The sequence below is a fragment of the Mobula birostris genome, chromosome 28, assembly GCF_030028105.1.
Source record: "Mobula birostris isolate sMobBir1 chromosome 28, sMobBir1.hap1, whole genome shotgun sequence".
Lineage (NCBI taxonomy): Eukaryota > Metazoa > Chordata > Chondrichthyes > Myliobatiformes > Myliobatidae > Mobula > Mobula birostris.
In genome coordinates this window covers 33,408,143-33,429,217 of record NC_092397.1, presented here as the reverse complement: position 1 = coordinate 33,429,217, position 21,075 = coordinate 33,408,143, and the positions used below count along the sequence as shown (strand labels likewise).

At 41.9% G+C, this 21,075-nt stretch overlaps 1 protein-coding gene and 2 non-coding genes across 3 annotated transcripts in view; 2 read left to right on the top strand and 1 right to left on the bottom strand.

The window, feature by feature from the left end:
• The window catches only part of LOC140189114 (uncharacterized), a 1,124,305-nt gene that overhangs the window by 461,975 nt on the left and 641,255 nt on the right, over nucleotides 1-21,075 (bottom strand). The window lies entirely within an intron of this gene.
• On the top strand, nucleotides 828-899 carry trnaa-ugc (transfer RNA alanine (anticodon UGC)). Its single transcript has one exon. It is a non-coding gene; the product is annotated as a tRNA-Ala (tRNA).
• Nucleotides 5,984-6,065, top strand: trnas-aga (transfer RNA serine (anticodon AGA)). Its single transcript has one exon. It is a non-coding gene; the product is annotated as a tRNA-Ser (tRNA).

The following is a 21,075-nucleotide window of genomic DNA, read 5'->3' as shown; positions in this document are numbered from 1 at the left end:
TACAGTCCGATCTATCGATCCTTGTTCCGGGTTTTCCTCTTTTCTCCTTTGTTCTGTTGGGTGCCTTAATTGAGCCACCGATTCTCATTTCGGTCTGGCACGTAAATACCTCTGCAAACCAGGGATTGTTTGCTGGACTGTTCCCTTCCTTTCCTGCCTGAAACCGTCGCCTGCATCCTCGTCAGTATCCCCATCAAGTTCAACCGCCGGAGTGAGAGTGGAGCATTGCCGCGCCAAGAGAAGAAACTATCTATCGTTGAGTTCGGAACTGCCTCTTTTTGTCCCCGTGTTTAGTGTCCGTGTTCTGTGTCCGTGCTCCTTTTCTGCTGCCATACCTAGACACAATATGTGACAAAAGCTTCTCTTTCATACTATTCATAGACATCATATCATTACAGAGTGCATTGACAGAGAACAAGGTAAATCAACAATAAAATGTAGAATAAAGTGCAACAGCGACAGAGAAAGCACAGTGCGGGTAAACAATAAGGTGAAGTGTCATAACGGGGTAGATTGTGAGGTCAAGCGTCCATCTTTTTTCACAAGGAAACCATTCAATAGTCATAACAGCGAGATTGAAATTATCCTTCAGAATGTGGTATCTGTTTCCTTTTCTGTGATCATTCTGCTGGAATCTAATTGGTTTCATTCCACAAAAATTATCATGGTGTTTGGGAAGAGAACTAAAGAAGGATCAAGTATGATCGCACTGGATGGTGGAGCAGACTCGGGGCCGAATGACTGTGGCCATCAGCCATTACCTGTGTTGAACTGCTCAATTGTGATATGCAGGAAGGTTTGGACCTGAACACTTCTGTGGTTCAAGCGGGGATGTAGCTCAGTGGAAGAGCGCATGCTTTGCATGTATGAGGTCCCGGGTTCAATCCCCGGCATCTCCACGCTAGTGAGCATTGAATTTTGAACATTGCAAATCGGTAATCTACCCAATCGTCAGGTTTGCAATTAGCACAATGATGCGTTGAGTCTCAACGTGGACAAAACTAAAGAGAAGATTCATTAGGCCAGGGGACCGCTCATTACCGCAAATAAACGGCTCCTCAAGAGAGAGAGAGAGAGAGAGTGGACCACCAAACCCGCCCTCTGAACGCCACAAAGAACAGCAAGAAATCGCACCGGTGTGTCCACTTCCTGGCTTCAGTGAGACCTCCCCAACCCCTCTTCAATCTGTTTTTATTTCACAGGAGCATCATTGAGAGAGCTCTAACCACTTGCTAAACCGTCTGCTACGAGAATCGCAGGACATCCGACGGCAGGACTCTACAGAGGGGAGAGAGGACTGCTGACAGCAGCTCACTTTCACATTCAGACCCAGTGATTTGCGGACTATTGAAAACTGACGGAGTTCTGTCCTTCATTCGATCATATGGACGGATGGGGAGGTGAACGAGACTCGGGACTGGACTAAATAAATCCCGGAGTGTGCGTGTATTCTCCGCTGCACCTCAGACTGCGGTCGCTGCTCGTTACGTCGAAGGCTGACCGAAATAGCATACACAAATGGAGGAGAAATTCAGCGGGCCAAGCGGCATCTCCACAGGAAACACCGACTGTTTACTCCTCCCCAGAGATGCTGTCTGACCTGGTGATTTGCTCCGGCATTCTGTGCTCGGGATTTCCAGCACCTGTGTTTATAGCCTAAATAACAGCCCGCTGACAGAGAGAAGGAAGGCAAGGAGACACAGAGGGAGATAACCAGCGTGTCTGACTGCAGGGCCGTAGGAATAGGGCCAGAATGATAATGAAAATCAGATCCGTTGCTGAAATGTCGGGACGAGATATCCGGCTGGGTCGGAGCACAGAGACCGGATAATAACCGGATGGGGCAGGAAGTGATGAACAGGGAAAGGAGGACGGGGAGGAAGGTAAAAGCGTGAGAGAGACACGAGAGAAATTAGACAGGGAAAATAATCCAACAAACAAAACAATAGATAATCGGGGGAAAGCGTCAAAATTAACAAATAGAAAGACAGGAGAGGAACAGAGATATTTACCTATCAGCAGAATGGCGCGGCGGGAATGTGCTGGGCCCGTTATCCAGAGGCCGACAGATGGAAACCATCGTCTGTTATTCTTCAGCAGAGTATTTTACCGCAAATCGCCGTCACGTGACCTGTGAACACAGCACACATTTCATTTAAACAGAAAAAAACTTGTACTTCTAACTGAAATTTCCGTCCACTCACTTCATCACTTTCCGAGATTTGTTGAGAACTTCGCGGATAAAACGACAATTGCTGTTGTGCTCAGCGTTTGTCCAACACATCTTGTTCTCCGCTGCATGAAGCTGTGTCTGGTATTGAACAGATTGGAGAGAAAATACTGGAAACACTCATCACCTCAAGAAACATTTGTGAGTGATGACACGGCATTAACCTTTCTGATTGTGACACTGAATTAGAAATGGTGGGAGGAAAAGAGAGCTTTCAGTGTCAAAGAAGGTGAGAAGTTGTGTGGGAAGTGAAAACGGGGACATCTCAGATAGGGCGAGACCAATACTCGATGACGGTAAGACAATTCGGAAAGAGAAACTCTGGGCTGAAATTGCAGACGCACTACGGGCAGAAATTTACATTTCATAGAGAAGGATGTAATGCGGCTGAGTGATTCCAGGCCCAGACGTTTATGTGATAAGTGCTGAAAAACAGGTACAACTCACGGCGATCACCGGGAATCGAACCCGGGTGAGCTGCTTGAAAGGCAGCTGTGCTCATCCCTATACCACTGTCGCTCCATGTTGCGGGAGTTTCGAGGAGTGAAGCGGCTCCCATGCTCCATGTGATTCCACCAGATCCCGAGCCGCTCTCTGTCGGATCAATCCTCACTCTGCAGCAGGTTTTATTCCTGCAAATGGCGCCTGCCTCACGCATCAGCAACTGTGAAAAAAAAAATTCTGATTGTCCATGTTCTTTAGAAAAGCCGATGAATATGTAAGTATGAGTTGAGTTTAGGAATAAATAAAATAACCACCAAAAACGACATTGCTGGGATTATACTGCAATTCTCTCCATTTTGAGGAGCAGATCTGCTGGCAAATCACAGAGAAATGTCATATTGTAGATAGGGTTACAGCAATCAGACATTTCAACTTCTCCAAAATTAACCAGATCATTTTTTGTGCAAGATAACAAATGGAATTTTTGAAGTGCCTCTGGAAGAGTATTTTTGTTCCAATCCGTCGATAGTCCTATCGAACTAGGTTAGGAAATTCACTCTGTAACTTGTAAATACAGTAATCAAAACTCGCACTTTATTGTCTCTGCATAAACAACAACGTAACTGTGTCGACACCGGGCCAACAATTTAGAACAGGAATTCTGCTGTTCCTGCTATACCAATACTCACTCAGACTAATTTTCTCATCTATATCACCAAACTGGGGCATCTCAGTTGGCCAAGTGATCCATCCTTTCTTCTCCCAGTCACTGACTTGGGAGTTCTTCCTTGCGATGGTGGGTTTCTGGAAAGAGTTATCGCTGCTAGCACATTCGAAGTTTCCACTTTTATATTCATATTTTCCAGTTCAGTTATCCCATTCCAGTGTCATTGACTGTAGGTTATCTGAATGGCTTGAATTCTCCTTTCTGTTGACTCTGCTCCAGGTCAGCATCCATTTATTGCCCTCTTCTCAGCAAGCGTCAATCGGTAATTTATGGCTCTTTGTTCCCTTCAGGAACCAGTTTGTGTCATGCTCCGGTCCGTGAAATCTGCATTCCGGTTCACAGTCCAGTCGTGGACTCAGGACTCCGGGTCTTCCAGCTGTCCCTTGTTTTGATTGAGTTGATCATAGGCACCTGATTCCCATCTTGGAGTTTGGAATATAAGTAGCCTTGGGGTTGCGTGTAGGCTGCTAGTTCGTCTTGCCAAGATACCCTGGGAGTAACCTGCCTGTGGAAGGCTGGAGCGGCCACTCCATCTTTAGGCCGCGTTGGAGAACCATCGCTTCATGGAGCCTTGCTGTCGGTAGTCGGAGCTGTCTTTGTGGTATGGATTCGGCTGTTTCCAGGGTCAGCTGAGTGGCTGCCAGCCACTCCGAGCTAGGTAGGGATCCGGTTGTTTCCGTAGCCAGCTGAGGTTGCTGGCCGAACTGCGACTCAGAGCAGCCCCGATGCAGAGGTGGAACTTCCTGTAGTTCTTCGGTGTTTGTCTCTTCTTGTCCTCGTCTCCGTGGGGTAAGTCAGGCCGTTTCTTCCGTTGCCTGCGGGAGGATCTGTCTTGTCTTGTCCACGCCTCTGTGGGGTAAGTCAGGCAGTTCTGCCGTTGCCCTGCATGGGGTCCTGTCTTGTCTTGTCTTTGCCTCTGTTGGGTAAGTCCGGTCGTTCTGCCGTTACCCGACGGATGGACCTGTCCCACCTTGGTGTGGAGATAGTTGAGTTGCGGCTTGTCTAAGGTTAAGTCCCAGCTCTCTGTCTATGTACTGTCCTGTCTCATGTTAGTGTGTTAAAGATGAGTCCCGGCTTTTTGAAGTATAAGTCCCGGCTCTATGTTGATGTACAGTTCCCAGTCTGTCTCCGAGTCTCAGCCTCCGCAGGCCTCAAGAGCCAAGACTCCAGCCTGCAGGCTTCTACACTCTAGATCCCAGCCATGTGTTCTGTAGTCATGTCATGTCGTTGCCTGGTTCTAGGGCCCGAGCCCGAGGCAAGACCCAGGTTCTGGGCCATTGTCCAGACTCTGGCTCGGAGCCCAAGCTCCGAGTGTATATCTCCTTGTCCGGATTCCCTGTCTTGTCCATGTCCTAGCCCATGTCTGTGTTCTTGTCCCTGCTCCTTGTTTACATCCTGTCACGTCCCTACTCTAGTCAAGTCCTGTTCCTTGTACTTCAGTGTCTGTGTCTTGCTGTTGGGTCCACCATCTACGCCCCCCCCCCCCCGCCATTGTGACAGTTTCAATCACTCCAGACAGGGACTGACCCCAACATTCACACATTTGCATGTTATATTATATCAAAAACACTTCACAATAACTTCTAATTTGCAAAAGATTTCTTAACCCGCAATTTACCTGAAGCAACGTTGTGTTTACTTTAAAACACCAAAATTTTCATCTCATAAAATGGAAGATGTAAAACGGTTCCACAAAATTACATATTCACTTCCAAGTACATGGCTGGTACAAAGACACTTGATCTGTCTGCTTCCACTCAGCCATTTGAGTTCTATGTTATGTTACATATTTGAAATCTTCTGTGGCCAACATCTCCGCCTTTTCGATCCACGGAAAGTTCTGGCGATCACATTACTGTTCATGTCTCAGTGAATATAGCACAAAAGGAACAGCAGAATTCATGACTATATCAAAAAATACCGATAAGGATTTAAAAATATTGTCATAACAAAGCGTGAAAAAACATAACATGTAACCAATTTCGTACCATATATCAAGGAATTTAACAGTAATTTATTATTTTAAAATACAACATAGCTACAAGAAATTAAACGAAATCAACAAAAAGAAATTTTAGAATGGCATGTGCTTTTCAAACACTGAAGTTATTAAAATTGGCCTTTTAAAAAAAAAATATATACCGGGCGAAATACCTTGTGTAACCATCAGAACAAAGAGCAAAGCAATAATAACATGGGAAGTAAAACATACCCATTTAAACCTCAGTTCCAAACTTTATTCCAAAAGGGATGGATTCTGCAAAACGTCATTAGCTAAACCCATATAATATTTAACAGTCTTGGATAACAGATCCCATAATTTAATAACATTTTTAAAACATTAAAAACCAAAAAACCATTGCAATTTAGAGTTCCCTTCTTGTCAGATATGCTTGAAGTATCAATGCAATAAGTATTATTCACCACACCAAGCAAATACCAACATACATTAGCCTCATTTCCTTTACACACTTCGTCCTACATGCAACCTTCAGTGGAGCCTTCGACCATTCTGAGGCCACTCATTAGCAGAATTCAAACACCAATCGCTTCCGGGATTTGAATCCAGCTGTGAAGAACTTGTAGTCGTGGCCGAGTGGTTAAGGCGATGGACTAGAAATCCATTGGGGTTTCCCCGCGCAGGTTCGAATCCTGCCGACTACGTGTTTATATCGGTTTTGACGCCTTGATTCCTCTCACGGATACAGATTGTAAAAAGGCAGTCGAAACACCGATCTGTGTTCGCCGCCTCCAAAACCAGGAAGTGCCCATGTGTCCAAGTGCCCATGTCCTGACGAAGGGTGCGGCCGAAAATGTCGACTGTACTTCTTCCAGGAGATGCTGCCTTGCCTGCTGCGTTCACCAGCAATGTTTATGTGTGTTGCTTGAAATTCGTCATCTTCATGTGTCGTCGTGTGTGCCGTTGTGTTCCGCTTTTACTCAGGTGGGCTCTGCGATGTAATCGGCCAGCGCGTTCAGCACTGTATCTGAAATGTTGTTCGTTCCAGCCTGTTCAGGAATGCTGTTGATCCAGTGGCCTTCGCTGTCCGCTTTGTGCGCTCCGTGGTGTTCCTAATACATTAATTTAAAAAATCCACATATAGAAAACAGAACACTACCACGACCTGTCTTGCTTGCATTCACGTTGACATAAACTTGATATATTGTTCACGGACGATCAAACCAACAGAACCTCATACAGGGCACCAATGTATTTCATGTTTAAATTAATGTTATCGCCACTTGAACTAGAAGGATCAATTCACTGAACTTCACTCACACCAACACTGACTGTTTCCACAACTCCCTTTTAAACTGGACATTTCATGCTATCGAAATTGTTGTTATTATTATTAATTTCTCAGCTCAGATTGGGGAAAAACCTGAAGTTCGGGGGTACTGAAGCACACTCATTCCTCGATAGCGACGGAATTCGGACCATTTTAGTGGCGTAGGGTATCGCGTTTTTCAGCAGATTTACAGAAATATTGCTTTGCTGGCCTAACTGTTTAACTCTCTTGTGTAGTGACTTTGAGATGATAGTTGCTGATATTACTATTGGGACAATGTATACCCTGTTCATGTTCGATCGTCTTTCAAATTCTTCTTTCAATTCAGCATAGTTCTGATGCTTTTCACTTGTTAATTGTTGTATGTTATGTGTGTTTGCAATGGCTATATCAATTATGTACGTTGTTATTGCCTTTTAATCCAGTAATATTATATATGCAGATGATTATTATGGATTGTCCTATAATGGATCAGTCATAAAATGATTGTACGACTCCAACCCTAATCTAGAGCAGGTTTGTACTTATAGTAAGGTATGCTGTCTTTTATGAGTTTGCATTTTAAAGCAGGAGCTTGGTGAATGACGTTTGTCAATTGGCTGTCCCTGTGTAAGTAATCAGATTGAGTTAAACTGCTGCTCCATCCTGTAATGTGTTGGATTGTTTCTGGTGTCTCTTATCATTTTCTGCAACTATCGACTTTAATTTGTTGGGCTTTTATTATGGATTTGTAACATTTTTGTGTTAAACACCTGGCCCTGTATTGCCAGAAGGAATCCCTCTGTTTCTGGGCGGAGGTCTCCAACTCTGAGCCAAGCGTTCCACTTCTCCTTCTTCACATCTTGTCTGCTCAGATCATGGGGATGTTTTCCATTGAGAGTTCCTCCGCCATTGGTTAACTTTATATTATTATTATGTTATGTATTTTTTTTGTATTTTCAGTCTGTTATGTTTTCTACATTGATTGACCGTCTTGTGTGCACTCTTTCATTGATTATATTCTGTTTCTGTGCACTTACTGTGAGTCCTCTCGAGAAAATGCATCTAATGGTAGCATATTTGTGCTTTGATAATGAATTTACTTTGAACTCTGAAGTGTTCTGCGCTGCTACACAGGACCCGGACCCTCGGGGCCCTCTAGTGGCCGGTGGCTAGTACTGCCTCACGGATCTCACTGCGACTCTCCGGGTCGTTTTGTGAACCCAGGAGCCGGGACGTTTCGCTTCTTGTTCATATCAACGTGCAAGTTAAATAAAGCGGCGACTTGCTGCTCCACTGCGAAGTTCACGGGTCGGTCACATTTGTACAAAGGGAAACAAATGTAATGTTTCAGGCGGAGACACATTCGTCACCACTGAGAAAGAGAGAAAATAAGGTATTTTCCAGTTTCAGACACGGTGGGCGAACGCGATCAGGCAAAAGAAAAGCCGCGGATCTGGTGAGACCGGATGAGTGACTGTGACTGTTATCATCGGGACTATTGTTTCGATGTTATATGGACAACAAAATGGCAGGATACTTGGAAGTGTGGAGGAGCAGAGGGATCTGGGGGTACATGTCCACAGATCCCTGAAAGTTGCCTCACAGGTGGATAGGGTAGTTAATAAAGCTTATGGGGTGTTAGATTTCATAAGTCAAGGGATAGAGTTTAAGAGTCGCGATCTAATCATGCAGCTCGATAAGACTCTGGTTAGGTCACACTTGGAGTACTGTGTCCAGCTCTGGTCGCTTCACTATAGGAAAGATGTGGAAGCATTGGAAAGGGTATAGTGGAGATTTACCGGGATGCTGCCTGGTTTAGAGAATATGGATTATCATCAGAGATTAAAGGAGCTAGGGCGTTACTCTTTGGAGAGAAGGAAGATGTGAGCAGACATAATAGAGGTGTACATGATAATAAGAGGAATAGATAGAGTGGATAGCCAGCACTTCTTCCCCAGGGCACCACTGCTCAATACAAGAGGACATGACTTTCAGGTAAGGGGTGAGAAGTTCAAGGGGGATATTGAGGAAGGTTTTTTTTATTCAGAGACTGGTTGGTGCGTGGAATACGCTGCCTGAGTCAGTGGTGGAGGCAAATACACTAGTGAAATTTAAGAGACTACTAGACAGATATATGGAGGAATTTAAGGTGGGGGACTAGAACGTAAAAGTAACTATGTAATGCCGTGGCTTTATAATAAGGCACTGCATCAGACAATATTTGGAATATGATGAGCAAATGAAGATCTCATATCTATGAAGGATGTGTTGACATTGAAGAGCCCAGAAGAGGCTCATGGGAATGATCCTGGAAAATGGGTAACTTATATGAAGCTTTTAATGGAGTGGGCATGAATTACCTGGAGTTGGAAAATATTGAAAGGCTTGAATAGAGGAAAGAATGTTTCCTACAGTGGAGAATTCCAGAGCCAGAGGGCACAGTTTCAGAACAGAACGCTGTCCCTTTAGAAAAAGAGGTGATGGGGAATGTGTTGAGCCAGAGGGTGGTGAATCATTGCTTCCGACGGTGGTAGAAACCGAGTCACTTTGTTGATGGGCTCTTGATTAGTAGCAGAGAAGGCATGAGAATGGAGTTGAGAGGGATAATATGCCAGCCAAGATGGTGTGACGGAGTAGACTGGTGTTTCTCCATTCCCTTATGGTCGTATGATCTTACCCATCGGCGCCTGAGTGCGAGTGGACAGAGGTCTTATCCCGGCCAGCACTTCTGTTGATTCTGTTTTACTCGGCGTAAAGTCGATTGTTCTATCTTCGTTTTTCCACGCAGGTTGGGTGAGACCTGAACCAGAGGTCACGGGTTAAGAGCAAAAGGCGACAGTTAACGGGAGGGTAGGGACATTTTCTGTGCTCAGAGGATGATCCGGATCTGGAATGAACTGCCACCTAAGTGGTGGATACAGGTTGAGCTGCAACATTGAAGAGGGGTTTGGACATGTAATCGAATGAAGTGCTATGGTCCATGTGCAGGTTGATGGCACTAGGCAGACTAACAGTTTGACGTGGCTTAGATGGTGTGAAGGGCCTTTCTGTTTTCTGGAAAGCTCGATGATAATGGTTCTAAGGCGGCTCTGTACCCCCGTCTTCAGGGCAGCTGTGGAACGTTAGTAACTGCTGCCCTTACTGCTGAGGCACACATTCAGAGGATGAAAACGAACTGTTAGATATGGGGTTATGGAACTTAATAAATTTTTTTGTGCCTGCCCTTTTATGTTGAGGATACCAGCAGTATGTTAGAAATTCCAGACGTCATCTGGACCAGATGGACTACACTGCGGGTTTACGAAAGAATTGGGTGACGAAATGACGGAAGCGTTAGTATTGATCAATCAAGAATGACTGGATTCTAGAATGGTTCAGACGACAGGAAAATTGAACAAGTAATTTTACTTTTGCAAAAGATAGGATATTACGGACCGGTTGGCATTGATTTTATGTTTGGAAAATGCTGGAGTTCATTCATAAGGATGTGCTTTCTGGCATCTGATAAAATAGGCTGGCCGACATGGTTTTCTTAAACAGAAATCTTGCCACACAAATCTGTTGGAATTTATTGAGGAAATAGCAGATACGATAGAGAAAGAAGAGTCAGTGGATGTTGTTTACTTGGATTTTCAGAAGGCCTTTGTCAAGTGACGCAGAAAAGGCTGCTAAACAAAATTAGAGCTCATGGTATTGCAGGAAAGATGCGAGCATCGAAAATATATTGGCGACTGGTGGAAGGTAAAGTCTGGGAATAAATATGGCATTTTCAGTCGTTTGTCGGTAACTAGGTGTCTTCTGGAGGGGTCTCTGCGTTGTACCTTATCTGTCAATGATCTAGATGACGAAATTGATGGCTTTGCATGTGATAGAAAATTAGATGGAGGGGCTGGTAGTATTGATGAGGCAGGAAGTCTGCAGAAGGTCTGGAGAATGGGCAACTAAGTGGAAGATGGGATACAGAGTACGATAATGTATGGCCAGGCACATTGACAAAAAGACTATTTCCCAAATGGGGAAAAATTCAGAAATCAGACGTGCAAATGTGCTGGGGAGTCCTCATGTAGAATTCCCTAAAGGATAAGTTGCAGATTGAGTTGGTGGTAATGAAAGAAAATACAATTTTAGCATTCATTCCGCCAGGACTAGCATCTAAAAGCAAGGGTATAATCAAGATGTATTGTAAGACATTGAACAGATTCATTTGGAGCATTGTAGACAATTGTGGGCCCATTTCTGATAAAGGATGCGCTGGTATTGGAGTGGGCCCAGGGGAGGCTCATGACAATGATCCCGGAATGACACGGTGAAGCTACAAGGAGCCTTTGACGGCTCTAAGCCTCTACTCATTGGAATTCAGAAAAAATGAGGGAGGATCTCATGGAAACCTATCAAATATTGAACGGCCTGGATAGAGTGGATGTGGAGAGGCTGTCAGCCCAATCAACCCGGGACATGGTGATGGGATCCTATGAAAAATGTCCTTCTGCCTCCCTAGCTGTGTGGTAGCAGTTGTCATGGCCGAGTGATTAGGCGATACACCAGAAGTTCATTGAGGTTTCACTGCGAAGTTCCACTGCGGGAGAAGCGGCTCTGTGCAGAGTAATCCGTGTCCACGTAATTTCAAATTTCTTTATTCCTTCTACCAAAGTGATAATTATGTCGCTGTCTCGTGATGAAAGTATGGAATAAGGAAAATAAAACTTTATTCCATTGTGCTTCAAGGGTCTTGTTATGAATTCAGGGCGTTCATTGGAAATTCTATCGGGTAAGTCACTCTTGACATTCGAGAGATCATCTGCCGCCAACATGGACTGAACTGCTTTCCTGTTGAGCCGCACATCCTCACAATTCCAAATCTCAGGGTTCACTGAGTGTGTGAAGAAATTAGATTGTTCTAGTGCGTTTCGGCGATCAATGCTTAAGGTCTCCTGACTGGGTACATCTAATGACTCTTTGCCGCACCCATTCATTCATTAAAGGTATCCTTCCTCAGGTAGGCTCCCCTGACTGCTGGCAAGAGAGCCGGGTTATTTGGATCTGCCTTTCGCAGAGGGCGGTAGAGGCAGATTCTATTAATGAGTAATGAATCAACTATTCAAAACATATTTATTTTCAGATTTGCCTTCATGCAGGCAACCACAAAACAAGAAACTCGAATAACCCAATTAAAACAAAAGCACTAAAAACCACTGCGCAGAGAAAGAGAAAAAAACACGTCATGCAAACAAGAGAAGCAAGCTAACAGCGTCTCGAAACAGACTGGGTAACAGATCTGCTCCCGGAGCATCCGGAGTGGCCCCAAAGCCTCGGACCCCAGTTTTCACATCAGCAGGGCAGAAAAGCACAGCAGCCCGATCTGCCCCGATCTTTTTGATTTTGCTACTTATTGCATTACATATACGGGGATGAGATGCAAACGAGACTACTGGATCCAATAAATTAACCCACCTAGGTGTGAGTGAAGACATCGTAAATTTCAAAATACCCAATAATAGTGTCCTTCCGATAATCTCGGCTGCGGTTCAACTGGTGTCCATTGTTCGAACCATTGATGTCTGTCCCAATGAATAACCCAGAGACAAAGAGAGAGAGCGCGGAAGAGACACAGTGGAAGAGTAACTGTATGTGTGACAGCAGGGCCAGTGAAACCGGACTCATTAAATAACGTAAAACACATTCACTGTTGACATGTCGTGAACGAGGCCTCCGGAAGGGTCTGAGCACAGAGACAATAACAGAACGGGGCAGGAGGTAGCAAGCACTGAATGACAGACGGAGTCACGGGCAGAGAGACACGCGAGGAAATAAATCACCAACAGCAGCTCGTGAGGGGAACGATGTGACGTCAGCAAAGAATCGACAAATAAAAATGAAGGAAAATAATGGGAAACGTCCACAACGGAGCAGCTCAGCACCACGTTCAGTCAACAGCAGAGTGGAGCAGTGGGAGCGCGCTGGGCCCATGGTCGTCCAGTCGTTCGAAACCAGCTACGACTTGTCAAGTTTACCGCGGATTCGGTAATTGAAACTTTTGGGCACTCTGTAAACTAACTGGAGCGTTGAATGCCTGGGATGTTCACAAGGATTTTGCCTGAGATGGAGAGATCCGGTATAAACCGAGGTTGGATAGACTGCGAGCGTTTGTATGGAGCGCCGGAGATGACAGATCTTTGACGGTCATATAAAATTAACGGGGGCCGTTCAGAATAGTAGGAAACTGTCCTGACGTGTGTAAACCGAGAAAGCATGAGAGAAAGAACTTCATGCAGATGGCGGCTGGAAACTGGCACCAATGCCTGAGTGGCTAGAAGAGGCAAGTGCTCCCATAATATTAGAGAATTGCCTTGACGAAGACCTGAATCATTAAGGCACTGTAAGCAATAGCTGGTAATTGAGTTGTTTTTACTTTTTTTTAATAATTTTTATTGAGTTTTCAAAATGAATACATGAAAAGATAATATCTATCCTCCACCCTCCCCTTAACCCTTCCCCCCGATATATACTCCTAACTTAAAAGAAAAAAAAGAAAGAAAGAAAGAAAGAAGGAAGAAAACGAGAAGAACCGCCTGGATATTGGAAGGTGTCCACATGCTCCATGGGATTCAAAATAAATTTAGTATATTTATTTAGTATTTTCCCCAAGGGACCAAAATCTTTATCATCGGAGCAACTAAATATGCCATCCTATCTTTTGTAAATAAGGGGACCAAATATTCAAAATGTTTCATATTTATCTCTTAAATTATAAGTATTTTTTCGAGTGGAATAGAACTAGCCATTTCATTGATCCAACGATTCATACATAAATACGAATCAGATTTCTAAGTAACTGCTATAGCCTTTTTAGCTACTGCCAGTGCAATTTTTATGAATTCTTTCTGATATTTATCCTATTTAAGTTTCGGTCTTATCCCTCCAATATCACCTAATAAAAGTAATACAGGGTTATGTGGAAATTGAGTTCCAGTAATTTGTTCCAATAAGACTCTTAAATTTATCCAAAAAGGTTGAATTTTAGAACAAGACCAGGTAGAATGAAAGAAAGTATCAATTTCTTGATTACACCGAAAGCATTGATCAGATAGATTTGAATTGAATCTATTTATTTTTTGTGGTGTAATATATAATTGGTGTAAAATATTATATTGTACTAATCTATGTCGAACGTTTATTGTATTTGTCATACTGTCAAGACCAATTTGTTTCATCAATATTAATATTCAGATCCGTTTCCCATTTTTGTTTTGACTTGTGGATTCCATGTTTAATTGTCTGTTTTTGAATCAAATTATACATACAAGAAATATGTATATATTTTTTCCTTTTTGAATTAAAATTTCAATTTCATTAGGTTTTGGCAAAAACATTGTTTCACCCAGTTTGCCTTTTAAGTAAGCCCTTAATTGAAAGTAACAAAATAAAGTGTTATTTGATATTTTGTATTTATTCTTTAGTTGTTCAAATGACATGGATATACCTCGTTCATAACAGTCTCCTATAGATCTACTCTCTTTTTGGTACCAATTATATAAAAGTTGATTATCCATTGTAAAAGGAATAAGTCTGTTTTGGAACAAAGGTCTCCTTGCTAATAAAGATTTCCGTATTTCATTATCAACATTTACTTTATTCCATAGATCAATCAAATGTTTTAATATAGGAGATTCTTTCTTTTCCCGTATCCATTTAGATTCCCATTTATGTGTAAAATCTTCAGGTATATTTTCTCCTATCTTATCTAATTCTATTCTAATCCATGCCGGTTTTCGATCATCAAAGAAAGATGCAATAAATCTAAGTTGATTTGCTTTATAATAATTCTTAAAGTTTGGAAGTTGTAACCCTCCTAACTCAAATTTACATGTCAATTTTCCAATGATATTCTTGACGTCTTACCTTTCCAAAGAAATCTTCTCACAGATTTATTTAACTCTTGAAAATAATTCAGTGGCAATTGTATTGGTAACGTTTGAAACAAATACTGTAATCTAGGAAATATATACATTTTTACAACATTGACTCTACCCACTAACGTTATTGGTAGTATCATCCATTGGTCAAAATTTTCTTGATTTTTTTTCAATACTGGCAAATAATTAAATTTATATAAATTCCTTACATCATTATCAAGTCTTATACCTAAGTGTTTTATGCCATGTGCCGGCCATCTAAATTGGGTTGCTAATCGACATTGGCTATAGTCCCCTTTAGTAAGAGGTAAAAAATCACGTTTATCCCAAAATATTTTATACCCTGATACTTTTCCATATTCATCCAATCTAGAAGATAATTTATGTAACGAATGCTGTGGGTTTGTTAGGTAAATCAAAACATCATTAGCAAAAAGATTATTATATTCCTCCTGATTAACTCTAAAACCCATAATATCTGGATCAATTCTAATTAGTTCTGCTAATGGCTCTATCGCCAGTACAAATAAAGCAGGTGATAATGGACAACCTTGTCTAGTTGACCTTTTTTAACTGGAATGGTGTTGAAATTTGAGTATTTGTCACTACTTTAGCATCAGGGTTAGTATTTAAAGTTTTAATCCAGTTTATATAAGATGTTCCTAATCCATATTTTTCTAATACTTTAAATAAAAAATCCCATTCCAATCTATCAAATGCTTTTTCTGCATCCAAGGCTACTACTATACTCATCTCCTCCCTTTTTTGTACCAAATGAATTATACCGAGTAGCCGAGTTACATTATCTGCCAATTGTGTATTTTTAGAAATCCTGTTTGATCCATATGTATAAATTTTGGTAAATATTTAGATAAGCTATTCGATTTTTTTTGCTATTATTTTGTAATCCGTGTTCAACAAAGAAATAGGCCTGTATGATGTTGGTTTTAAAGGATCTGTCTCTTTTTGGCAATACTATTACAATCGCTGTTGAAAAAGATTGTGGGAGTTTCTGTATTTTTTCCCTGCTTGACGTATTAACTCCATAAAGGGAGGAAATAATACATCTTTCAACTTTTTTTTTAAATAAAATTCAGGTGGCAAACCAACTTCTCCTGGAGATTTATTACTTTGGAGTGATTTAAAGCTTCAACCTCTTTTAATGTAAAGAACATATCTAATCCCTTCTATCCTTCCCAATTCAATTTTGGAGGAGTAACTTGTGACTAAAAAAAACTTTCTATCTCATTAACATCATTTTGTGATTCTTATTGATATAATTCAGAATAGAAATTTTTGAATGCTTCATTTATTTCCAAAGGTTTATAAGTAATTTTATTTGCACTTGTTTTAATTGCATTTATCGTTTTGGAAGCTTGTTCTGTTTTCAACTGCAAAGCAATAATTGTATGTGCTCTCTCACCTAACTCATAATACCTTTGCTTAGTTCTTATGATTGCTTTTTCCATTCCGTATGTCTGAAGCGTATTATATTGTAACTTCTTATCGACAAGTTGCCTTCGTTTTTCTTCTGACATATGTCTTACAGATTCTTTTTCTAATTTTGTAATCTTTCTCCAATTGATCTAGTTCTGCCATATATTCTTTCTTAATTGTAGACGTATAACTTATTATCTGACCCCTCAAATATGCTTTCATCGCATCCCATAGTATAAATTTATCATCCACTGAATTAGAGTTTGTATCCAAAAAAAAGATTGGATCTGTTTTTTTTTCCCCATATAATGACAGAAATCTTGATGTTTTAATAATGTTGAGTTAAATCTCCATCTATAAGCCACTTCTTCCTTATCAGTCATTATTATTGTTATTAATAGAGGAGAATGATCTAACAATATTCTTGCTTTATATTCCGTATTTTCACTGTGTTGAATATGCATTGATAATAGGAATAGATCTATCCTTGCATAAGTTGTGTCTATTAGAATAGAAGGAATAGTCTCTTTCTTTAGGATTAATTCTTCTCCATATATCAATCAAATTTAAATCTTTCATCAATGATTAGGTTAGTTTTACTACCTTCGATTTTGTGACAGCCATAGTTGATCTATCTAAGACTGGGTCCAGGCAAAAATTAAAATCTCCTCCTATCAATATTTTGTCATGTGCATCAGCCAAATTCAAAAAAGCTTCTTGTATGAAGTTTGCATTATTTTCATTTGGTGCATAAATATTCATGAAAGTCCATAATTCAGAAAAAAAAATGACAGTGTATAATCACATATCTCCCCGAAGAATCGGTTATTACATTTTTGTATTCTAATTGGTAACATTTTATTGATCAAAGTTGCTACTCCACTTGCTTTTGAATTAAGTGAAGCTGCAACAACACTACCCACCCAATCTCTCTTTAATTTCTGATGATCTGTTTCTGCTAAATGCGTTTCCTGAAAGAAGGCTAAATCTATCTTCATTTTCTTAATATGTATTAAGATTCTTTTTCTTTTCACCGGTCCATTAAGCCCATTAACACTAAAACTCAAAAGAATCAATAAATTAGTCATTATTCTTCACGAAGTTACTCCAATCTAAAACATTACTTAGGTTCTCAACTCTCATAGTTCCTTGGGGAATTTCTTTAAACTTCACCATGTTGCTGTGTGTTTCACTCCCAATCATCCAGGCAAAAAAGAAATAAAAGATAGATATAATACAAAAAAATAACAAAATACCCCGCTACGAATGTTGTGAATGACAAGATACACAACACTACCCCCCTCCATTTTGCGGGTCGTGGCTATTGCCACGCTTGCACACATGAATAGCGCAGCGATTGGTCAGTATTTCTTCCAGCTACCCCGTCGCATATATAATGACACTATTCACAGCTAGTATTCCTCAAATTTTAACCTTTCTTCCCCTCCTTCACATAATTAATATTTATATATTCATCCGCCTTTAAAAATCCAACAGAACTATTCCTTGACCCAGTCTTCATCTTCAATTCATCTCGCTCCCCTATGTTTGTTCTTGTATCTGGTGAATATTCAAAGAATCTAGCACAAATTCCTCCGCTTTCCGGTAATCGTCAAAAAATCTTTTCTCTCCACCAGCAAAAAAAATCTTCAAGGTTGCAGGATAACGCAATATAAATTGATAAGCGTGATTCCAGAGGACTTTTTTTTTTCACTAGATTGATTTTCTTCCTTATCTTCAAAAGCTCATAACTTATGTCAGGATAGAAAAAAAATCTTCCCTTCTATCATCAATGGTCCTTTTATATTCTTGGCAGCTTGGGCAGCCGCCTGTAGACTCCTTTCTTTGTCTTGAAATCTTAAGAATTTTATTAAAATTGATTGTGGATATTGGTAATCTTGCGGTTTTGGTCAAGAGCTCTATAGGCCCGCTCAGTTTCAATTGATTGGTCTTCCTCTTTCATTTGCAAATTTTCCGGGATCCATCTTTGAAAACATCCTATTGGATTGTCTCCCTCTATACCTTCTTTAAGACCAACAATTTTAATATGATTTCGTCTACTGAAATTTTCCAACACGTCCACGTTCTCCAAGAGTCGTTTTCTTTCCGTGTTCCAGACAAGCATATCATTGTTTTTTTCCCCACTCTATCTTTAATATGCTCCATTGTTCTTTCCATCTTCTGAAGTTTCTTATCCATTTTGTCCTGTCTTTTCATTGCTTTAGCATAGCACATCTTCAAGTCTCTAAGCTCTGTTCTTAATTTACTTAGTTCAGCCGTTACTTGCAATAAAGCCTTCTCTCATGTCTCCGTCGCCTCCTTCACTTCCAGTCTCTTCCGGTTCTTCCTCCTCTTCTTCATCTGTTTTCTCTGCGGAATCCAATTCTGACTCTGAGTGACTAACACTTGCAGTGGCCGTCGGTTCTTGTAGTTTGATGTGTCAATTTACGCATGCGCATTTCCGGCATCTTCTTCCTACAAACCGCTACCGCCGCCATTGCTCCCTGTTCTTCTACGCCAGAGATAAAAAGTGCCGCCTCCGAAGGAGATCCAACCTGAATTCGAGGCTCCATCGCTGCAGTAGGCCCTTTTTACTTCACATCTCCCGGCGACTTCGCAACAGCAGACTTCTTCTGTTGCGGTTTACGAGGCATATTGTAAAGTAGTCTTGAGAAGTTTATAAGTAGATTTCGGAAGGTATTTATTAACTTTACTTTGTTTAAAGGGTACTTTGCTGATTTTTTACGGGAGAGCTGGATTTACACGTCTCAATCCCACGTCATCACGTGACGCCCCCGAGTTGTTTTTTTCTGGTGAGATTGGTACTTGATTGTCAGCATCGACGTGGCGGGCCGAAAGGCCTGTATCAGGGTTGCATGATTCTGTGATTCTACATTACATCTGTTAATCGCATTAAAGGGCTTAATGTAATCGCGTTTTGGAGAGAGGATCGGGTTCTGTGAGAGGTTTACATCTGATAGATTCGATGAAAGAATATTAAAAGTCGATTAACTACGATCATCGGAAATCGAACCTGCGTCAATTGCCTGGAAGACAGATATGTTCACCATTATATCACCATCTTTCGATCATTCTGCAGGAGACTCGTGTCCTGAACTGTCTCCAGTGGTTTATGACTGTGGCTCGCACTGCTTTCTGAATCAGGTCACTCTGATTCAGTTCCTGTTATGTCAAGTTGTGGTCGCCATCCTCTCACAGACCGGAGATAAGTGAGTAAAATCCCTTCATAATTCTGAAGAGGCGGGTCAGCTCACAAGAGCCCAAGCTATTCCAAGAGATGCACATCGTTTCCTGCCTGTCGCATTACAAAACGGGAATAATATATATTCCGATACCAATTCCTCGTTAGTATAGTGGTTAGTATCCCCGCCTGTCACGCGGGATACCGGGGTTCAATTCCCCGAGGGGGAGATACAAATTTCACTGCATTCTTCAAGCTGAATATTGTCTTAATACGACAAATAAAAGAGGACAAAGTATTCGGTGTTGAAGCGATCAGCCCATTGGACATTGGGGAGGTGGAATAGCTCGGGCTCTTGTGAGCTGATCCGCCTCTTCAGGTCAGTGAAAGCCGAATCAGCCTCGGAGCCCCAACAAAAAGGTCTCGTAGGCGAGGTAACTCGGTAAGGAGCACCGCCACCCGACTGTAATCCCTGATAAAACGGCGATAACAGTTTGCAAACCACCAAAACCGCTGAAGTTGATTGCGAGTCGTGGGTCTGGGCCATTCTTTCAACGCCTGGATCTTATCGGGAGCTGCCCTCATCTGCCCGCTCTCGATGATGTAGCCCAGGAGATGACCGAAGGGACGTGGAACTTACATTTCTTGGCCTCCACAAATAACTTGCTCTCCCACAGTCTCTGGAGGACTAGACGGTTAAGGTGAACGTGTTTCTGGGGTCTGCTAGAAAATATTAAGATGTCATCTAGGTAGACGAATACGGATAACCTGTGAAGCTGCTCACTGACCTTTCTCACATTCGTGAACAGCGCACGAAGGTTTTCGGTGACCTCTCTGAGCAGCTGATCGTGGGCGCTCAGAAGGTAGCCCAGGCTGGAATGGGCCTGCTGTACGGGTCCGTGTCCGCTGGGTTCATTCCTGGCCAGTTCGTTCTGTTGCAAAAATGTGGCTGCGGACGAACCCACGTGCAGGACACAGGCGCGGAGGCAAAGTCATAAGGCGTTAGCACCACCGCGAAAGTGGAACCGGTATCAAGGAGAGTCTTTATACGGAGACAAGGTTTACGCACAGTATACAGGAAATGATGCAGAGCTGAGAAATGACTGTCCCAAGCAATCAGGAAACGAGATTTACTCACACTAGAGTTGACCAACGAACTGTCAAAGCATGGCTGTGCCGCCCGAGTTTTATTCTATGTTCGCTAATGGGAACTAGGTGTGTTGTAGTTAGTGGAACTGGGAATGATTGAAAATCAGACCAGGGGATTAAGGCCCATTTAAGAAGATAATAACAAGATGGGGAATAGCCAGACGGGACTATGACAATGGGTTAAACTTCAACTGCCACTTTTCAGCCCTGTTTTGCATCCTAACAATGTTTGGATTTAAACTCTGACAGCCCGCCACGCTCTACAAAATGCCCCCAACATTTGTGTCATCAGCAAATTTAGTAACGTATACCTCCACTTTCTCATCCAGGTCAGTTATAAAAATCACGATGAGAAGGTGTCCCAGAAAAGAACTCTGAGGCAGATCGCTGGTCACTGATATCCAATCTGAATATGACCCCTCTACAACAAATGTTTGCCTTCTGTGGGCAAACCAATTCTGGGTCAACAGAACAATGTCTCCTTGCATCCCACGTCTCCTTGCTTTCTTAGTAAGCCTTGCATGGGCTACTTTAGCAAATGCCTTGCTGAAATCCATACAATCGCCAAGGTCCTTTTGCACAGTTAATAGTACCTGTGCTGTCTCCTCTGGTTCCGCACACACTTTTCCACTGTCACGCTTCATTTGTCCTATTTTCTCACATCTTATCCTCTCGCCCTTCACATACCTGTCGATTGCCTT